Source organism: Puma concolor, chromosome D3, assembly GCF_028749965.1.
Source record: "Puma concolor isolate L17-30 chromosome D3, mPumCon1.1.hap2, whole genome shotgun sequence".
NCBI lineage: Eukaryota > Metazoa > Chordata > Mammalia > Carnivora > Felidae > Puma > Puma concolor.
In genome coordinates, this window is record NC_141678.1 from 856175 (window position 1) to 873784 (window position 17610).

The 17610-nt window shown below is 63.3% G+C and overlaps 2 long non-coding RNA genes across 2 annotated transcripts; one reads left to right on the forward strand and one right to left on the reverse strand.

The window, feature by feature from the left end:
* Positions 1–11439: 11439 nt before the first annotated feature.
* On the reverse strand, positions 11440–14523 carry LOC147575216 (uncharacterized). The gene is made up of 3 exons (XR_015242141.1): positions 14326–14523; positions 12814–12988; positions 11440–11987 (listed from the first exon to the last, which is right to left on the reverse strand). It is a non-coding gene; the product is annotated as an uncharacterized LOC147575216 (long non-coding RNA).
* Positions 13948–17038, forward strand: LOC147575217 (uncharacterized). The gene is made up of 2 exons (XR_015242142.1): positions 13948–14245; positions 16701–17038. It is a non-coding gene; the product is annotated as an uncharacterized LOC147575217 (long non-coding RNA).
* The last annotated feature ends 572 nt before the right edge of the window (positions 17039–17610 follow it).

The following is a 17610-nucleotide window of genomic DNA, read 5'->3' on the forward strand; positions in this document are numbered from 1 at the left end:
CCTCCCTCCCTAGGAGCAGCTGTCTATGGCCTCAGATCCTGACCCACCGGACACGGGCCAGCCCCTGGGACAGCCTGAAGTCCCATGCGTGGCTCACCCGTCAGTGCCCGGCCCGGTATGGGTCGGTGGCCAAGGGGTGCCCGGACGACAAGACTGAGCCAGGATGCCAGCCAGGACTTCTGCAGACCCCCGGTGATGGGGTGCGGGCTTGTCACCTGCTGAGCCCTCCACCTCTCCAGCTCCTCACATGCCCCCCACAAAGCCCACAAATGGCCCTCTGCAGACAGGACAGCAGCACAGAGCCTGGGGGATCCCCACCCACGGAGGCAGCCGATTTCGCACCCGAGACAGACAGCGAAGCGAATGCATATTTCACACGAGTCAGAAATGGAGTGGTCCTGGTGACCCCCCCAACTTTGCAGGTGACAGGGAAGGAATTATGCTGTCTCCTCCGGGTGCGCACCAGGATCAGGTCAGTGGAGGCACCGAGGTCGCGGATATGGGGTCTGCGCTTGCCCTGTTCTGACCCCAGGAGGGCCTGGGGAGTGTCTGGGCTCTGGGGACGCCCTACCCCCACCGTTTCTGCACCGTCAGCACGGGCAGCAGCAGCCTGTTCCGCAGACCCCTACGGGCCAGGAGACAGGACCTCCCTGGTAGAATGGGCAGGAGCAGGGCAGCCCCTGTGTCCCCAACAATGATTAGTGTCATGAGGTGTGGCCAGACGGGGCCTGGAGCAGCCTCCCCGAGCTGGGCTCCCGCTCGCCTGGGCACCTCCCACGGGGCACAGCTCCCAGGTCCCCACTCCCCCGTGTGCAGGGGGCAGCCCCCATTGGTCCTATTTCAGTGTCGACGGTGGTGACCCTCCGGCATCCTCTGGGTCCCTCGACACCTGTTTCAAGCACCCGCCTGGATCACGGGTCCCGCGGCCACGAATGACCCTCGCCTCCTGTCCCCAGGCCGCACCCCGTCGGCCTGGCCTCGGGGCTCCTGCTCCGGCTTGCTGCCGCTCCTGTGTCCTGACACCCTGCGTCTGCTTTGCTGAAAATCGGCGACTCTGGTTAAACCCAGGTCTCTTTCTGTTCTTGGCCTCTTTCGGCTGAGTCACTGCGGGGAAACAGGAGGGCGTGATGTGCCAACTGGTCTCCCTTCAGGCTCACGGCCACAGAGCTCCAGGCAGCTCTCTGGGCTGCGGGCTGTGTTGGAGGCCGGCTCTCCTCTTCCCTGACCCCCCCCACCCCCCGCCCCCGCCGACTTGAGACCTCGCTTCCTGTTTCACAAGAGCAGAAGCTGCTGGAAGAGGGCTTTCCCAGCCCTGCAGCCAACGGCCTTGTGACCTGTGCCCGTGAACCCCGGCCCCTTGGGGGGATGGGCTGGCAGCAGCCCCGGGAGGCCCTGGCCCCCACACCCCCCCTCCAGCTGCCGCGCGTTTCCTGGTCGAGGTGCCCCTGTGGTCTCCTGCCGCGGCCTCTCAGGGCACAGCCTCCCCTCGCTCACTCCCCTGCGACCACAGGGTCTTTGCGCTGCCGTTCCTTGCCTCCATCCTTGATCCAAACCCTCTCTCCGAAGCCGCGGCCCGAGAGCCCTGCACCGGCACCAGCCTGTCCCGAAGGGGAGCTCGCCGTACTTGAACGCTCCCTGGCCGAAGTCGTGACAACCGCAGCGATTTTCTCCTGGGGTTTGCTTTGTGACGAGGTCGATGGGACAGAGGAGTGTGTGCCCAGCCTCCCCGGCACAGGCTCTCCACCACCATCTCCCCTGCCAGACCCTGGCTGGCCGCCCCAACGGGGGCCTGGGCGAGGGCAGAGGGGTCAGGGCAAGGGTCAGGGTCAGGGCTGGGGGCTCCCCCTGCAGGGCAGGGTGTCAGCAGGAGGTTGTGACTTGGTGCCGGATTCGGGAACCACACGTGTCCCGGTGCGGAGATTTAATTCCTTAAGGGTCACCCGCCCGTTCTGGGTGGTGGTGTGGGTCTGTGGGGGAGATGCCTAATCCGACTCCCCCTATTCCTGCCCCAGCCATCAGGCTCTCGGGGCACCTGGCGATTGTCCGGTCCCAGGGCTGGCCCACGTTGAAAGGGCTGGGCTCTGGGTGCCCGGGAGGGGCCACGCGGGTCCCACAGAAACCCCCAGGCCTGGGACTCTCCCTCTCGTCAGCTGGGCACCGGGGGCCTCGCTGTCCTGAGGGTGGAGGGACCGTCCTCCTGGACTAGCCGATTCCCAGGGGCAGCAGACAGCCTGCCCGAGGGGCTCCCTTGGCGTGCAAACCACCCGGCCCAGGACAGCCTCCGGCCCAGCCTCCTCCACCCTGGCCTCCTGGCCTCCTGGCCCCGAATGCCCCCCCGTGGCCTGGCTGCCCCACCTCTGGGCCCCCGAGGAACACACTCTTCTCAACGGCAGCCGGGCCCTGACCTGCCGGCCTGGCCCAACCTCACATTTCCTATCAAATCTCGCTGTTTGGCAACAGCCCCCAGAGAGCATCCTGACAACAGGCTCCAAGCTTTGGGGGACCCGTTCCTCCTGTGACTTTCCCTGGACGGGTGTGTGCTTTCCCTGTGGCAGGTCGAGGCACCCTCGGGGACCAGCCGCACGACGCGAAGCACGCGGTTTCGGTGACGCCGGCTGTGAATCACAGGCTCTGTCGCGTGCATTTGAAACTGGCGTCACAGGGTGTAACGGAACAGCACAGTTCGTGCTTATAATTTCGATTTTTTATTTAGTTAGAACGGCATCAAATACCGAGTGGAAAACCCTCTGTGAGCAGAAAGGGACGGAGGGAGGAAGGCTGTGGGAGAAAAAAAAACCCTCTCATTTGGTGCCTGTAACGGCACCGTTTCCACGTTTTGAGTTTTGCACCGGGCCCCACAGATTACACGGCCAGTCCACGGCACTGCGTTCGGTGCCCGGTGGGCGTTGCCGTGGTGATGGTGCGGCTTCCGTGTGGGCCCTGGGTGCTGTTGCCAATGGCACGGCGTGGGCGGTGCTGAGCAGAGCCGGTGTCTGAGGGGGTTTCAGGGGAAGGACTCGGGAGGACCTCTCGCCTCTGGCCCGTGTGCGTCTGGGCTCACGGCTGTCTTCAGGGGCCGTGGCGAGGTCCCTCTCGCTTCCTGCCGCTGTATCTGCCAGGCTACCAGCAGGAAACAGGCTTCACATAAGGGAATCTCATACACGAAAATTTGCAGACGTGCGGGCAAGGCTGACGGACCCCCAGAGACAGGCAAGAGCCGGGAGCCTCGCCTCTCCTGAAGCGACAGGCAGGGAGCACTCCTTCCTCCAGCCCCCCTGTGGGCTGGGGACCCGGGAGGGGACGCCCGCCAAGACTGGGCGGTCAGCACAGGAGCCGGCGGGCAGGGGGGCCGGGAGATGCGGCCGTAAAGCGTTTCCTGAACAGCAAGGTGGCCTAAGGTGGAGAAGGGCTTGGGCAGTAGGGTGGGTCCCGTGTTGACCAGCCACATGCCAGCCCATCCAGGAAGGACCCATCCCGGCATCTCTCCACAGCCTGCAGCTTTGGGGGCAAAACCTGGAATACGTCGGGGGGAAGATACCCTCAGAAAGTGCTCTCCGAATACCCCAACCACAGCACTGGATCCTATCTGCCTTCGGGGGAGTTGGGGTCACCGCTTGGGAGGAGGGCAGACAGAGGTGCCCCACGTCCTCAGGTCAGCTTCCGGGAGTCCCCCGCCTGATGCCTTGCCAGCTTGGAGCTGGGCCCCCGCCCTGAGACCTCAGGAAGCCACACCCCCCCCCCCCATCTCGTGCCACCAGGCTGAGGACTGTTAATCACTCCGTTAATGACTCAGCCCTCAGGGTTCCCCCGGCTCCGCCAGCCCCTCCCCAAGCCAGGACCACAGCTCAGCAGCGTAACGCGAAAAATGTGGCAAATCACTATTGTTCGCGATGGTAAACCCATCCCTGCCGTGACAGTGCAGGTTATCAAGTTACTCCGAAGGGCAGCACATAGTGGGGAGTGTTTGCTGGTGAACAGGGCTGCTGTCACCGCCATCCGGGGGCTGGGGCAGGACGCAGGGATCGATCTGGAGGCTGCGGACAGGACAAGGGAGCCCTCTGGAAGATGCTGTAACCCGCACGTGCTCCGGAGGGTTCTCTATTTCCTCTCCTTCTCTCCTCCAGCCAGAGCTTCCCCGTAGAGGCAGATGCCTCTGGAGGCGGGGAGGCCAGGGAAGCTGTGGGGGGGGGGGGGGGGGAACCTGTGCAGGGGGACTTGTGGGTTCTGGCAGGCACTGGGGGCAGCACAGATTGGCCACCCCTCCCCCACCCCGGGAGAAGCCTCCGCCCGGACTCTAGGAGCCCGCAGGACCGGACCTGCCCCGACCCTGGACCTCGGAAGACCCGCCCCAGGCAGGCCTTCCTCTTGTGCACACGAGCGTGCCCACATGCGGGTAATGTGCCCGAGCGCACGGCTGCACACACGCGGGGCCCGCCCCCCGGCTGCCGCGGGGCTCTGTCTGGGCCCAGACTGAACAACCGTACTCTGTTCAGTGGAGGTGGGGGCAGGTCGCGAGGCGGGGCCTCCTCTTAAATGCCTTTGGCGAGGCGCCCAACAGCAGGGAGGAAGTGAGGCTCTGAGGCTCTGAGGCCTTGCTCTGGAAGAAAAGCCCCCAAACAGCTGCAGCCCAGCCCCCTGGGCCCCACTTGGCAACGTCTCCCGGCGGGTGGGGGGCGGCCTCTGAGCTGCTGGCTCTGGAAACGCAGGTGGCGGCCGAGGGCCCTCCGTGCGCCCGGGAATCGGAGGCCCCGGGGGCCGCCTGCCCGAGGGGCCGAGCCTCCCCGCTGGGACTCAGGCTCCGTGTAGGGCACCGGGCAGCCTGCGCCCCACGCGCTGGTCTGGGGTGTGGCTCCCCCACTGGTGGTGGGACCCAGGCGCCGTGCCCACCGGCACGAGAACAGCTCCATCTACCCCACCCCCACCCCACCCGAGGACGAAGGTGCTTTCACAGCAGCAGGTGGGACTGTCTGTCGTTGCTGCTTCAAAGTCCACATTTTCGTCTTGCCGGAGTCGAGTGGCAGGGTCCTCGTGGGCACGGGACGAGTGGCAGAGCAGGCTCACGAGGCCCCTCTTACTGGTGTGCGCATCCCGGCCGCCGCTCTGGAGCCAGAGCCCCAAATCAAGGGCTCGCTCTCTCTGGAGGCTCCGGGACAGTTGTTCCCATCCCTCCCGGCTCCCGGCGCTACGGTGGCCTTGCTGTCCCCCGCGTGTAGACGCCTCCCTCCACCTCTGCCTCTGGCTTCGTGCGGTGGCTCCTCTGTGCTTCTGTTTCCTCCTCCGGTAAGACGCCGCTCGCTCGCTCGCTCGTCGCATTCAGGGCCCACCCTCATCCGGATGACCTCATCTTAACCAGTCGCATCTGCAAAATCTCCCAGATAATGTCACGGTCTGGGACCCCAGGGGACACGCATGTTGGGGAGACACCATCCGACCCGACTCAGGACACACATCCATACTTACCCGCGCGGCGCTCCGTGGGACGGGCGCAGACGTGGAAGACGTGCGCAGAGGGGCAGCGACTTGCCCAAGGCCCCTCGGGGGCAGACACTCTCCCGTTACCCCCGGCTGCACCACAAACCACCAAGCTGGTGGCGCAGAACCACGAGCACGCTGACTTGTATCATGAACTTGGGCCGGGCCGGCGGGGGGCGGGAAGCTGCTGCGTGCTGGGGTCAAGCTCCTCTCTCGGGGGCAGCTGGCTGTCAGAGCGGCCTCAGCAGGACGCTGGCCTCTCCCCATGGAGAGGCGGTTCCCAGCACAAGCGTCTGTGGCACAGAGAGAAAAGCAGGTGGAGACTGGCCGTTGTTCCGGCTGCGCCCAGGTGTGAGCAGGTGTGCTGGGTGCCAGGCCCAGGAATACGTGGACGTCAGCCTGTCTTGCCTCAGGCCCCTGCTGCCCGAAGTCTGGTGTGGGAGGTCTCTAACCAAGCTCCTGGGTGGCGCAGGGCTCAGAGGCGGGGGTGGGCGGGACGGTCCCACACTGCCACCTGGTGGTCACCGCCCCAGCACAGGGGGATTCCAGGTCCCCGGTCCAGAGCACGCCTGTGGCTTCTCCAGGCCCAGGGTGTGGACTGGACAAGCCCTGCTCTGGGGGTCTCAGGACCCCCCAGGCTCCTTCACTTTCCGTTTCCTCCTGTGCTGGGCACTGTCACCCAGGAGCTGTAGGGAAGAATTCGGGAGCCTCTGTAGGCACCCAGACCCCCAAACAGGGAAGAAGCCCCACAGAGGAAGGGCTGACGTCCCTGCTGCCACAGCTCGGGGGCTCCCCGCCTCTCCAGGCCACCTTTCCCTTCCTGACGGGCGGTGGATGGGCCGACTCTTCACGCAGGGTACAGAGGTCAGCAGCTGCTTGCCAACAGGACAGACCAGGGGCCAGGCCGGGCGGGTCAGGGTGGGCGGCTGGGCATGCGTCCATGAACAGGTGCTAATGGCTTCAGGATGCGTTTCCAACCTTGCCCAGCAGGAGTTTCCTGCCACACTCGACCTCCTCGACCTCCTCCCGTCATGACCCCACATGCCCCCCACACCCCCATTCACTCCCATCCTGGGAGTCGGGACGTGACTGGCACACAGGCCAGTCTCCCCCCGGGACTTTCACTCTGGGGAGGGAGAGGCTCATTACAAGTCAGTCTGGGGGCAAGTGCTCTGAGACGTGACCGGGAGGCTTTGGGCGGGCGGTCCAGGAAGGAGGTGACCAGTGAGGGAGAGCAGGCCTGCAGAAGGTGGGGAGGGGCCGGGGGGCACACAGGCGCCAAGGACAAAAGGCTTTCCTCCTGGGTGACGGCCCTCAGGGACTGCTGCTCCGGCCGAGGGCTGCTTCTGCTTTTCTGGGTCTCCGGAGAACAGAGAGGTGCTGTGGTGCCTCAGTTTCCCTGCAATCTCGTCTTTGGAGTCAGGTGTTTGTGTCTCTACTTGGCGCTCAGTCCGGGACTATTTTGCAAGGAAGGTACGGAAGGAAGCCAGTTGTCGGCCCCAGATCCCCTCTCGGTTACGGTCACGGTCACGGGCAGAGCAGGATAGCCGCCGTGTCCGGGTGAACAGAGGGCAGGGACCTAGTCTCTGGCACCCCACCCCCACCATTGCCCTGAGCAGTGGGATATTGTCCCTCACCTGATTACTGGCCCTGCCACTGCCTCCAGTCTTAAAGAGGATTAAATGGGAGGGTTGGCGGGTTCAGGGACCCGGGCGCCTCCGAGGCAAAGCGGCTGCAATCATGCAGCGATTGGCTAGTTTAGTTGCAGGGACTGTGGCCTGGAGGTCAGGGACAGGTCAGGGACGGCTTGCAGTTAACAGGCATTCGGTGGGCGTCTGCCCTGAGGTGTCTGTGCTGGGGGCTCTGGGTCTTGGGTTTTTACCCCCTCCCTCCTCACCTCCCTCTTCTGCTGAGGGGCCCCATGTGGGTGGGGCTGGTCAGCCCCATCTGAGGTCGGCATGGCCCCATCACTAGGCCGAAAACCAAGGCGTCTCTCTTGGTCCCTTGACCCAAAGATCCTGTTTTTTCCAGCATTTTCTTTTTCTTTTTTTTTTTTTCTTCATTTTTTCAACGTTTATTTATTTTGGGGACAGAGAGACAGAGCATGAACGGGGGAGGGGCAGAGAGAGAGGGAGACACAGAATCGGAAGCAGGCTCCAGGCTCCGAGCCATCAGCCCAGAGCCCGATGCGGGGCTCGAACTCACGGACCGCGAGATCGTGACCTGAGCTGAAGTCGGACGCTTAACCGACTGCGCCACCCAGGCGCCCCCAGCATTGTCAAAAAGTGTGCAAATCCAGGGGCATCTGGGTGGTTCAGTCGGTTAAGCATCCACACTCTTGGTTTGGGCTCAGGTCGTGATCTCTCAGTTCGTGCGTGGGTTTGAGCCCCGCACCAGGCCCTGCACCGTCAGCACAGTCTGCTTGGGATTCTCTCTCCGTCTCTGTCAAAAATAAATAAACATTAAAAAGAGAAAAGGGGGGCAGGGGCGCCTGCGTGGCTCCGTCGGTGGAGCTTCTGACTTCAGCTCAGGTCGTGATCTCACAGTCCGTGAGTCCCAGCCCCGCGTTTGGCTCTGCGCCCACACCTCGGAGCCTGGAGCTGCTTCGGATTCTGTGTCTCCCTCTCTCTGCTGCTCCCCCGCTCACACCCTCTCTCTCTCTCTAAAAATGAATAAATATAGGGGCGCCTGGGTGGCGCAGTCGGTTAAGCGTCCGACTTCAGCCAGGTCACGATCTCGCGGTCCGGGAGTTCGAGCCCCGCGTCGGGCTCTGGGCTGATGGCTCGGAGCCTGGAGCCTGTTTCCGATTCTGTGTCTCCCTCTCTCTCTGCCCCTCGCCCGTTCATGCTCTGTCTCTCTCTGTCCCAAAAATAAATAAACGAAAAAAAATAAAAAAATAAAAATGAATAAATATTAAAAAAAAAAAAGTGTGCAAATCCAGCCTCTTCCCAGGACACCCACCGGCCCCCAGGCTCCTGCTGCCTGGGCCTGGCTGGTGCTGGTCCCTGAGTGGGGCTGGGACTCGCCTCCGATGACCAGAAGGCAAACGCGATGGGAGTCACTTAAGGGTATGAAGACTCTGGCTTCTGTCTGTCTGTCCCTCCTGCTCTGCTTCCTCCGTCTGATGGAGCCAGCAGCCGCCGCCTTGACAGAGGCCCCCGGGAGAGGCCCTCAGACAGGGGACCGAGGATGGTGTCCGGCTGAATCCTGCTTCGAGGCCTGTGCGTAAGCTCGCATGGGGGTCCCTCCCCCGGGGAGTCTTCAGACGGGCCTCGGCCCCGCCGACGCCAGCTGCGGCCCGTGGGGGACCCTGAGCCAGAGGACCCGGTAGTCCCAACAGATACAGGCATGGGAGCTGTTGGTCTGAGGTCACCTGCTACACGGCAATGGGCAGCTTCCAGACACGACTACTCACTTCTCACACAGCCCAGTGCCCGTTCAGACCCCAGCAGAGTCCTTCCTGCCGCCGTCTCTGGCTTGCTTGCCCCCCGGTGCCCCTTCCCCTCCAGCCGCGCCATGCCTTCTGGTTTTTCGACCTTCCAAGTGCTTCTGTCTCAGGGCCTTGGCACTGGCTGTTCCCTCTGCCTGGGATGCTTTTCCCTCGAGATGTGCGAGTAGCTGGCTCCCTCTCCCCCTCCGGGCCATCACCACCTTCCTTCCCCTGCGTATTGGTCCCCATGGCATCCGTCGGCACCCGCACTGCCTTCTGCCTCCCTGCCCTGTGCCGGAATGGCAGGCGGTTCTCCGTGCGTGCCCAGTCCCCCCGCGGCTGCACCCGACCAGGGTCAGCAGACGCTCAGTAAATGTCTGTTGAATGAACAGGGAGACAGAGGCTGAATCCAGTCAGCCCAGCAGAAACCAACTTCTGGGGCTCAGCTGACATCAGGTGTTCCACATGCATTTATTTTTTATCTTGAGAGAAAGAAAGAGAGAGAGGGAGAAGGAGAGAGAGAGAGAGAAAATCTCTGCTGTCAGCACAGAGCCTGATGCAGGGCTCGAACCCTCGACCCTGGGACACGACCTGAGCCTAAATCAAGAGTAGGACGCTCAACCGAGCCACCCAAGGCGCCCGCACACGTATTTATTGGGTTCAGTCTCCGTGTCCTACGGGATGCAGACAGGGGTTCGAAATTCTGAGCATATTGGAGGAAACTTAATCCACAGGCCTACCCTGCGTGTTTCTGTTCCCATGACGTCCCGGGGAGGAATCGGAAGGAAGGAGGGGGCCGGACCCAGTGGCACCTGGACACCCACACCAACTGGGTGGTCGGAGCCCTTGCAGCCTGTGACCGCGGGGCCGAGGCGGCCGCCTCCCGGCGGGTCTTCTGCCTCCCTCGCGCTGTCCTGTGCGGAAGGGAGCCCTTTGCAACAAGCATCCCAGCCCTCCCTCCCTACCTTCTCCGCAGAAAATCACGATGTGCTGACAGGAGCGGCTGCCTGCCTGGCCCCTGAGCGCACGAGCCCCCCAGGGCCCACCGTGCTAGAGTGAGAAGCAGCCCCTGCCGTGCCAGGTCACCTATGTGTGGGGGTCACTCGGTGCCGCGGGGCGCAGGCCGCCCTGCCCGCCGCGAGAACCGCGTGGCAGGGGCCCACGTGCAGGGAGGAAGCCAGGCCGCAGGCCCGGCACGACGGCAGCCCTTGGGAAAAGCGGGGAGGAAGGTGCCCGCGGCCGTCGCCTGCGTTGGCCAAGATGCGAGGAGGAGCCAGACCAGACGGGAGCTGCCAGTGTGGAGCGAGAGCGAGAGAGGACGAGGCTCCAAACGTTGTCCCGCCCGACGCCGGGACGCTGGCAGATTTCCAGATTCCCCGAGTCCGGCCAGATCCGACAGGGCGTGGGTGGCCCCCTGGACATCGCGGCTGGCCCACGTGCATTCTGGGACGCTGGAGGCGCCAGCAGCACGTTGCGGGTGACACGGAGCGGGCGGAGGAATCCATCTCAGATGAGAGGGGTCCCTCGTAGGCCCGGAAAGGGGCCTCCCGAGCAGGCGTCCCCCAGAGGCCCCAGCTCGGTAGGGCTGAAATACGGGGCCGACCCGCCAGGGAGACAGGAGGGAGGGTGAGCAGAATTAAGCGATCCGGAAGGCACACCTGTGAGCCTTCCCAGCCGTGCACAGAGAACCTGGCCTCCTGTTCCAGACCCGCTTTAGCCAGTGACCTTTAAAGGCCATTTCGCGGGGTTTCCTGTGCTGGTGGCCGAGAGGTATGTCTGCCGGGGTTCCCAGTGCCCCCCCCCCCCCCGTGAACTCTGCCGCCCCACCCTGGACACACAGGGAGTGAGGGTGCACCTTTGACGTGTGGGATCATGGTGGCGGTGGCTTGAGGCACAGCCCAGCCCAGCGGGACTGGGGCGCTTCCCAAGCGTGAGTGGGGTCGGCCTCTCGAGACTGCTTTGGAGACAGTGGGCACAGGGCTGTTTCTCGGGAAGGCTCAGAACTCCTACATCCGTCAGACACAACGAGAGGCAGATGGGGCCTGGGGGATGGGCACAGGGGATCGGGGCGGGACCCGGCGGAGGGGGTTTGACGGGACGGGGCAAGACGGGGCAGGGTGGGGCGGGGAGAGGCAGGAGCGAGGGTTCCAGGTTGCGAGAGTCCCCTGGGCTCTGTCCCGAGGGAGAAGCAAGTCCTCTTTTGAGCCTGTCCTGGGTCCAGGCCGATGAATGCGGAGACTTGAAGCACTCCCCCCAACCCCCCGCCCCCGACTCCCCGCCCCAGGCTGGGGGAGGTGAGACCCCGCAGCCCACCAGCCGCCCGGGACCGGCAGCCCAAGGGCCTGCTTCCGGAGCCCCCAGAAGCCCCAGTGACCCCACGCTTGGAGACGTTGCCGGGAGCCTCGATTCTGCTTACATTACAAGCGCAAGGTGTTTATGATGTTACTAGGAACAACGATGCCGTTTTGCGTGCGCGGAGGAAGCCTGCGCCCCAGGATGGTTCACCGGTCTGTTCGCACACAATTTCCACACACCTCTAAAGATAACCATTTTAACAGCTTCTGGTATAGACAGCAAGAGGCAGTTACATTCAACGGGGCACAAATCCAATTCCCTCTGCGCTCAATTTTACCGGGCTGCAGAATCAATTTGAGCCTGTCAGGGTCTTATTCCGGAGTCTACCCATGCTGGCTCTTCCCCTCATCTCCCTGCCTGTCTCTCCTCTCTCAGGAACTGGGTCCTGCAGAGGAAGATGTGCTGATACAAAGTAACAGCCTTTATCTCTTTACAACGAAATCTAATTAGGTGTAAAGGGGACACCGAGCTGGGACCAGCAGGCCTGAGGCCTGGAGGATGCTCCTGGGGGCTGCCCACCCCAGGCCACTGCCACCTCTCCAGCCGCCCCAGTCAGGAGGAGGTCTCTCCGGGGTCTTCTGGGGGTCAGCAGCGTCTGAGGCCTCGGCCCCCCGGATCTGCCACGTGGATTTTTGTCCTTGGTCCGAGGAAGCTTCTGCTGTAGTGCTAATGACACAGAGGCACAGCCACACATCCCCGAGATGTATGTATGTCATTGCCCCCATTTTACCTATGGGAAACGGGCACAGAGAGGGTAAGTAACTTGCCCCGGGTCACACAGCGAGCGTCAAAGCCGAGCGGTGCTCACCCAGAGGCAGTTTGGAGTCTCGTTAGCTCCTGGGGGCACCATGCCGTCCTGTCTCGTGCTGTGGCCCATGGACAGCCCTTGCATTTACCTGGCCGTATCTGTCCTGTCTTCTGCTAACAGCTCCAGTGTCCCCATTTAGAGCCATCTCTGCCCTCTGGGCCAGCCATGACGGGAGGGGACGCACCCTGGTCCTGCTCTGCTGACTGGGTCGCGCCTCAGAGCTGGCGGCCGCCCTCCCCTGTCTGGAGCCCACGATCCAAGCGGCAGCAACCAAAGTCGGGCCTGGGGCTCTGGCTGGGGCTGACAGGAGGGGCCCTTGGGCAGCAGGCAGGGGGGATTGGTGTGGCGGGGGGGGCTGCCCGGGGTCCCCCGTGTAACTCCTGCTTCAGCACCTGCATGACTTAGTGCTTCACAGCCTGCTACTCTGTGCACATGCCAGTGTGGGTGCATGTGTGTGCATGTATGTGTGCACCAGTGTCTGGGTGCAAGTGGGGCTGGGTGGGCAGGACGTTTGGGGTGGGTCCTTCACGTGCGCCCACCAGACTGTGCACGGAGCTGGAGCGCTCCGAGTGATCACCTCTGAGTTAGCCCCCGATAGAGCCGCTCCGGGAAGACCCCAGGGCGGCCGTCTGCAGCACCCCACCGCCCGCCCACCCAGGCTCCTGAGATGTCTCGCCAGTCTCCCACTTAGGATCTGGCCAGAGTCGAGGGTGCTGAGGGACCCCTTAGGAGATGTGGTTGCACTCACCTCCCTGAGCCCGTTGATTTCCTCCCTCGTGTCTGTTTACAGGAAAGCTGAGCCAGAAGGAGCTTCCTGGCGAGTACCCGTGTCTGGAAAGCTAGCCAAACAGAACCCAGCCCTCCGGAAGCCCGGTCGGTCGTGTTACCGCCGCATCCCAGGCATGTAGGGAAAACCTGTGAGTCTAGGGGAGGGACAGTGGGGAGGGTTCGAGGTCAGTCTGGGGCCCTGGGTCCTGGCACGTTCAGCCTCTCAGGACACAGTCCCCTAAACAAAGGAAGGTGCGGGAGTGACACTGTGGCAGCTCAGAAGGTCTGGCAGCTTCCATGCCTACCCTCTTGGGAGCCCTGAATTGGCATGTAAGAAGTTCAGCTGCCCAGACTATGGTGAGGCAGGTGGGGCACCACGTGGAGGGGCCACGTGGGGAGGCCATGGTAGGCAGGCCAAGAGGGGCTGCCTCTTGCTTTGTTTGGGACCCTCGGCAGAGAACCAGCCAGAGGCTGGGGGCAAGCCGACCAGGAGGGGAGCCGGGCAGGCCCACTCTCTCCTGGGCGCTGTTCCAAAAAGCTCGGTGGTTCACAGAGGCCGCCCGGAGTTGGGCACAGCTAGTGAGCTCGGGGCCACAGGCGGGTCCGGACCCCCGGCCAGGGGCGTCCACGCGCGGACCGCGGCAGCCGGAGACCGGGCGGCCCTCTGCCCCCACTAACTGCGACTTCACAAAGTTATTTAATTTTCGGGGGCTGTTCCTCTTCTGCGAAGTGGAGAGAACGACGGGACCCCCTCGTCGGCCTCTCCGCCTGCACACTTAACCCCGGGCACACGGGCCAGACTCAGGAGGTGTCAGCTGCTACTCCCGTCACTGGGAAAGACCATCGTCCCGGTGCAGGAGGGTAACGATGTGTCCCCAGAACGGGACAGGGGACGGACCTTCTTGTACTGAAGAGTCCTTAGTGATTTTATAACACGTGTGGGTTTTATTCCTGATGTTTCACGCGGCGGGGAGCTGCTGGGACACTGGGGCCTCGGTGGACACTGCCCCACCAGAGACGCGCAGTGTGCCAATGGGGCGGCGGGGCGGCGTTCCCGTGCGGGGCGGGGCCTGGGAGGGGCGGGGCGGCACAGAGTCCCCGGAAGGAGGCTTGCTTGTTCCTGGCCGGGCGGAGGCCCACGTGTCGCGCGACCTCCTCGGCTTTCCGCCTGGGGTCAGCTTCCGGTGGGGTTGCATTAACCGTCCCCCCAACCCCCCAGCCCGAGTCGTCCCAGCGGCCGGCTCTGTGCAGCCACGTCAAGACCCATTGATGTACTGTCCCCGTCGCTTCCCGTCTGTCCTCTCCCAGCGCTTCAGACCACGCGGTTGCCACGGCGGTGACATGCCCCATAATAGTCCCTGCCTCCTCCAGTAAATGAAGGAAGGGACAGAGGTTTCCCACGGAGCAGTCAGGTGAGGGAGGGGCGGGGAGAGAGCGCCACCAGCCTCACGACCCCCGTCAGGGGAGCGCAGCCCCCCTGCGGCCACCTCACCTCAGTCTGCACGCTGCTCCCACGTCCGCGTCCGCTGCTGCGAAACGTGGGCGGCACACAGTTTGCGGGTACGAGATGCAGAAGTCTCGCGGGAAGGCCGCTCTGCCAGCGGGTTCTCCAGACGCTCATTGTGACCGCCGTGCAGCCCCATCAGCTGGGACGGGCGGTGGCTGTGCTGCCAGCGCGCGCTCGGCGGCGCTTCTGTTCCAGTTAGGGGGCGAGAAGGCGGGGGTCACGGCGCAGCGCTCACGCGCTCACACGCGTGGCACCGGGGAGGCCTCTCCTTTCCCTGATGGCCCTCGAGGGAGGGCAGCACGAGGGCCGAGGAGGCCGGCTTAGCCCTCGTGCCGTCTCTCTCCTTCCCGCTCTCCGGCTCTGGCTCTTGTCCCCTGCCTCCATTTCAGGATGGGGGTGCCCCGGCCTCGGTACCGGCCGCCTGTGCTCCTCCGCGACTGATGGGGCTTTAGGACCCAGGACGAGGTCAACCAGAGGTCGCCGCCCGCTCCCCAAGGTCGGGCAGGGCCCTGGGAGGGAGTCACTGCCCGAGGCCATGACCAGTGAGGCTCAGGTGTACTGACGGGAATCCGAGGTGGACAAGAGCTGAGAGAGGCAGACCCTCGGACCATCTGGGCCTCTTGGTGCAGGACTGTGGGGAGTCCTCCCAGGGCAGTGGGGAGGGCGTGGGGACCGCAGGATTGGGAAGGGGCCAGAACCCAGGCAGAGAGCAGGAGGCGGTGACACCTGGTGGCGTGTATGCCCCATGGGGCAGTGGGGGGCAGTGGGGGCAGCTCGAGGGGCTCAGGGGCAGAGCGAGCAGGAGGGAGGCTGCAGGGAAGGTCAGGAGCCTAGACGGCCCCTCACCTGCTGCCAAGGACTGTCCCTCTCCTGGCTCGGGGGTCACAGACCACGTCTCTTCCTGCCTGTGGGGTCAGCAAGCAGGATGGGGACCGTGGAGGGGGGCCAGCCTCCTGTCACTGTGGCCCGACCTCTTGGGCTGGACTCTGCTTGTGTACGGACAGTGACCTGCTGCTCCCGGAGGGTGTCCTGGACCCCCACCTTCCTCGCCGTGCCCGCAGCCTGGCCCACTTCCTATCTCAGGGCTTCCACTCTCCCCGGGGTGTCCCCGCTGTGAGGGGTCCTCTCCTGTCTCTACCCACACTGCCCTTTCTCCGGGAAGGCCAGATGCAGCCTTGCCTCCTACAGGCAGTATTCCAGGACTGCCCCAATTGTTGCCTTCTCTCCTTCCTTCTCTTCTAGGACACCTGCTCAGGCCCGGCTGACCGCACGCTTCCTGTGGGACCCGGCTGGACTCTCCATTGCAAGGGTGCTGCGGTGGGCTGAATAGCATACCCCCAAATTCATGTCACCTGGAACCTCAGAAGATGGTTTTAGTTGGAAATAGGTCTTTGCAGATGCAATTAGTTAAGATGGAATGGGCCCTGATTCAATGACTGGGTCCTTGCAAGAAAAGACCCACAGACAGGACACATGGGGAGCGGGCCACATGGCAATGGAGGCAGAGAGGGGAGGGACACCAAGGATGGGCCACAACAGGGGCTGAGAGAGGCTGGGAGCAGGTGAGAGGGTGTGAGGGGCTGGGAGCGGGTGGGAGGGTGGGAACCGGCTGGAAGCGAGGGGGGGATGCTGGGAGGGGCTGGGAGCGATTGGGAGGAGCTGGGAACGGGTGGGAGGGGCTGGGAGCGATTGGGAGGAGCTGGGAGCGGGTGGGAGGGGCTGGGAGCGATTGGGAGGAGCTGGGAGCGGGTGGGAGGGGCTGGGAGCGGGTGGGAGGACAAGGAGGGGCTGGAAGCGGGGCGGGGAATGCCGGGAGGGGCTGGAAGCAGGTGGGAAGGTGGCGACGGGCTGGAAGCGAGGGGGGTTGCCTGGGAGGGGCCGAAAGGGGCTGGGAGGTCTGGGAGGGTCGGGAGGGGACCGAGCTTCCATCAGAGCTCCAGAAGGAGCGAGCCCTGCCGGCGCTTTGATGTTGGGCTCTGTAGTCTCTGCCCCACAAGGCACTTGTCCCAGCCCAGCGAGACTGCACAGATTAGGCGAGCCGGTTGGGGCCGCGCGTGGTGAAGTGCTGGCTCCCCGGGAACCGTGGGGACAATGACCCCTCCCCCCCCCCGCGCGCGCGCGCAGGCTCGGCTAGCGCCGGCTGCGGCTTTCTCCTCCCTGGTGGTCCTGCGAGCGCGGACCATGCAGTGCGGGCACGAGGGTCGCTGGCACTGCGGTAGGTAGGGTGTTGGGGGGTGAAAAGAAAGTCTTAGGTCTTTTTAAATGTATATCCATTCTACTTGGAACTCGAGCTCAGTTTTAAACTTTTACTACTTTTTAAATTTACAAGTTTTTTTTTTTTTTTTTTTTTTTAATTTCAGAGAGAGCGTGTGCAAGCAGGGGAGAGGCAGAAAATCACAAGGAGGCACCACGTTCACCTCGGAGCCGACGCGGGGCTCAACCCCACAACCCTGGGATCATGACCTCAGCTGAAACCAAGAGTCAGAGGCTCTGGACTCCTGGGTGACTCGGCTGAGGAACAGACTCTTGATTTCCGCTCAGGTTATGATCTCGTGGTTCATGAGATCGAGCCCCATTCGAGCTCAGCTCTGCTGAGTGTGGAGCCTGCTTAGGATTCTCTCTCTCCCTTTCTGTCTGCCTCTCCCCTGCTTGTGTGCTCTCTCTCTTTCTCTCAAAATAAACAAACAAAAAAAAAGACTCAGTTGACTGAGCCACGCAGGAGCCCCTGGGAATGGGTTTTTAAAATATGGAGGAATGCGTTCCTTTCATGTTGTTCGCGAAATGCAAGGCAAGGATTCTGTTCTGTTAATTTTGCTGTGCCATTGAACAGAGTGGGTCCTGAAGGATGGTGGTCAGCAGGCCAGGCGCTTCCATCACCCGTTCCGGGCCCTCCCTGGTGTGGCCCCTTCCACTGAGGCGGTTGTGAGGCAGCTCTGTGTTTCCACTTTACATCAGCGTCCCCGCTGCTCTTGCAAACACGAGCTCAGCGCTCGCGGTCTTAACACACCCCGGACCGAGCTCCTGCACATCCCTCAGAACCCCTTGCTCCCCACCCTCCCCATCTCAGGAAATGGCTCCCCAAGGTGTGGGTTGGGTCATCCTTGATTCTGTCTTGTCTCACCTTCTGTGTCTCATCGTCAGAAAATCCTGTCGGGTCTATTTGCAAAATATACTCAGAGCCAGACCAAGTGGCACCCCTCCACTATGGCCCCTTGGTGATGAGAGGGAGGGGAGGCGGGCTGGGAGGGGGAAGGGAAGGGGCAGGCCAGT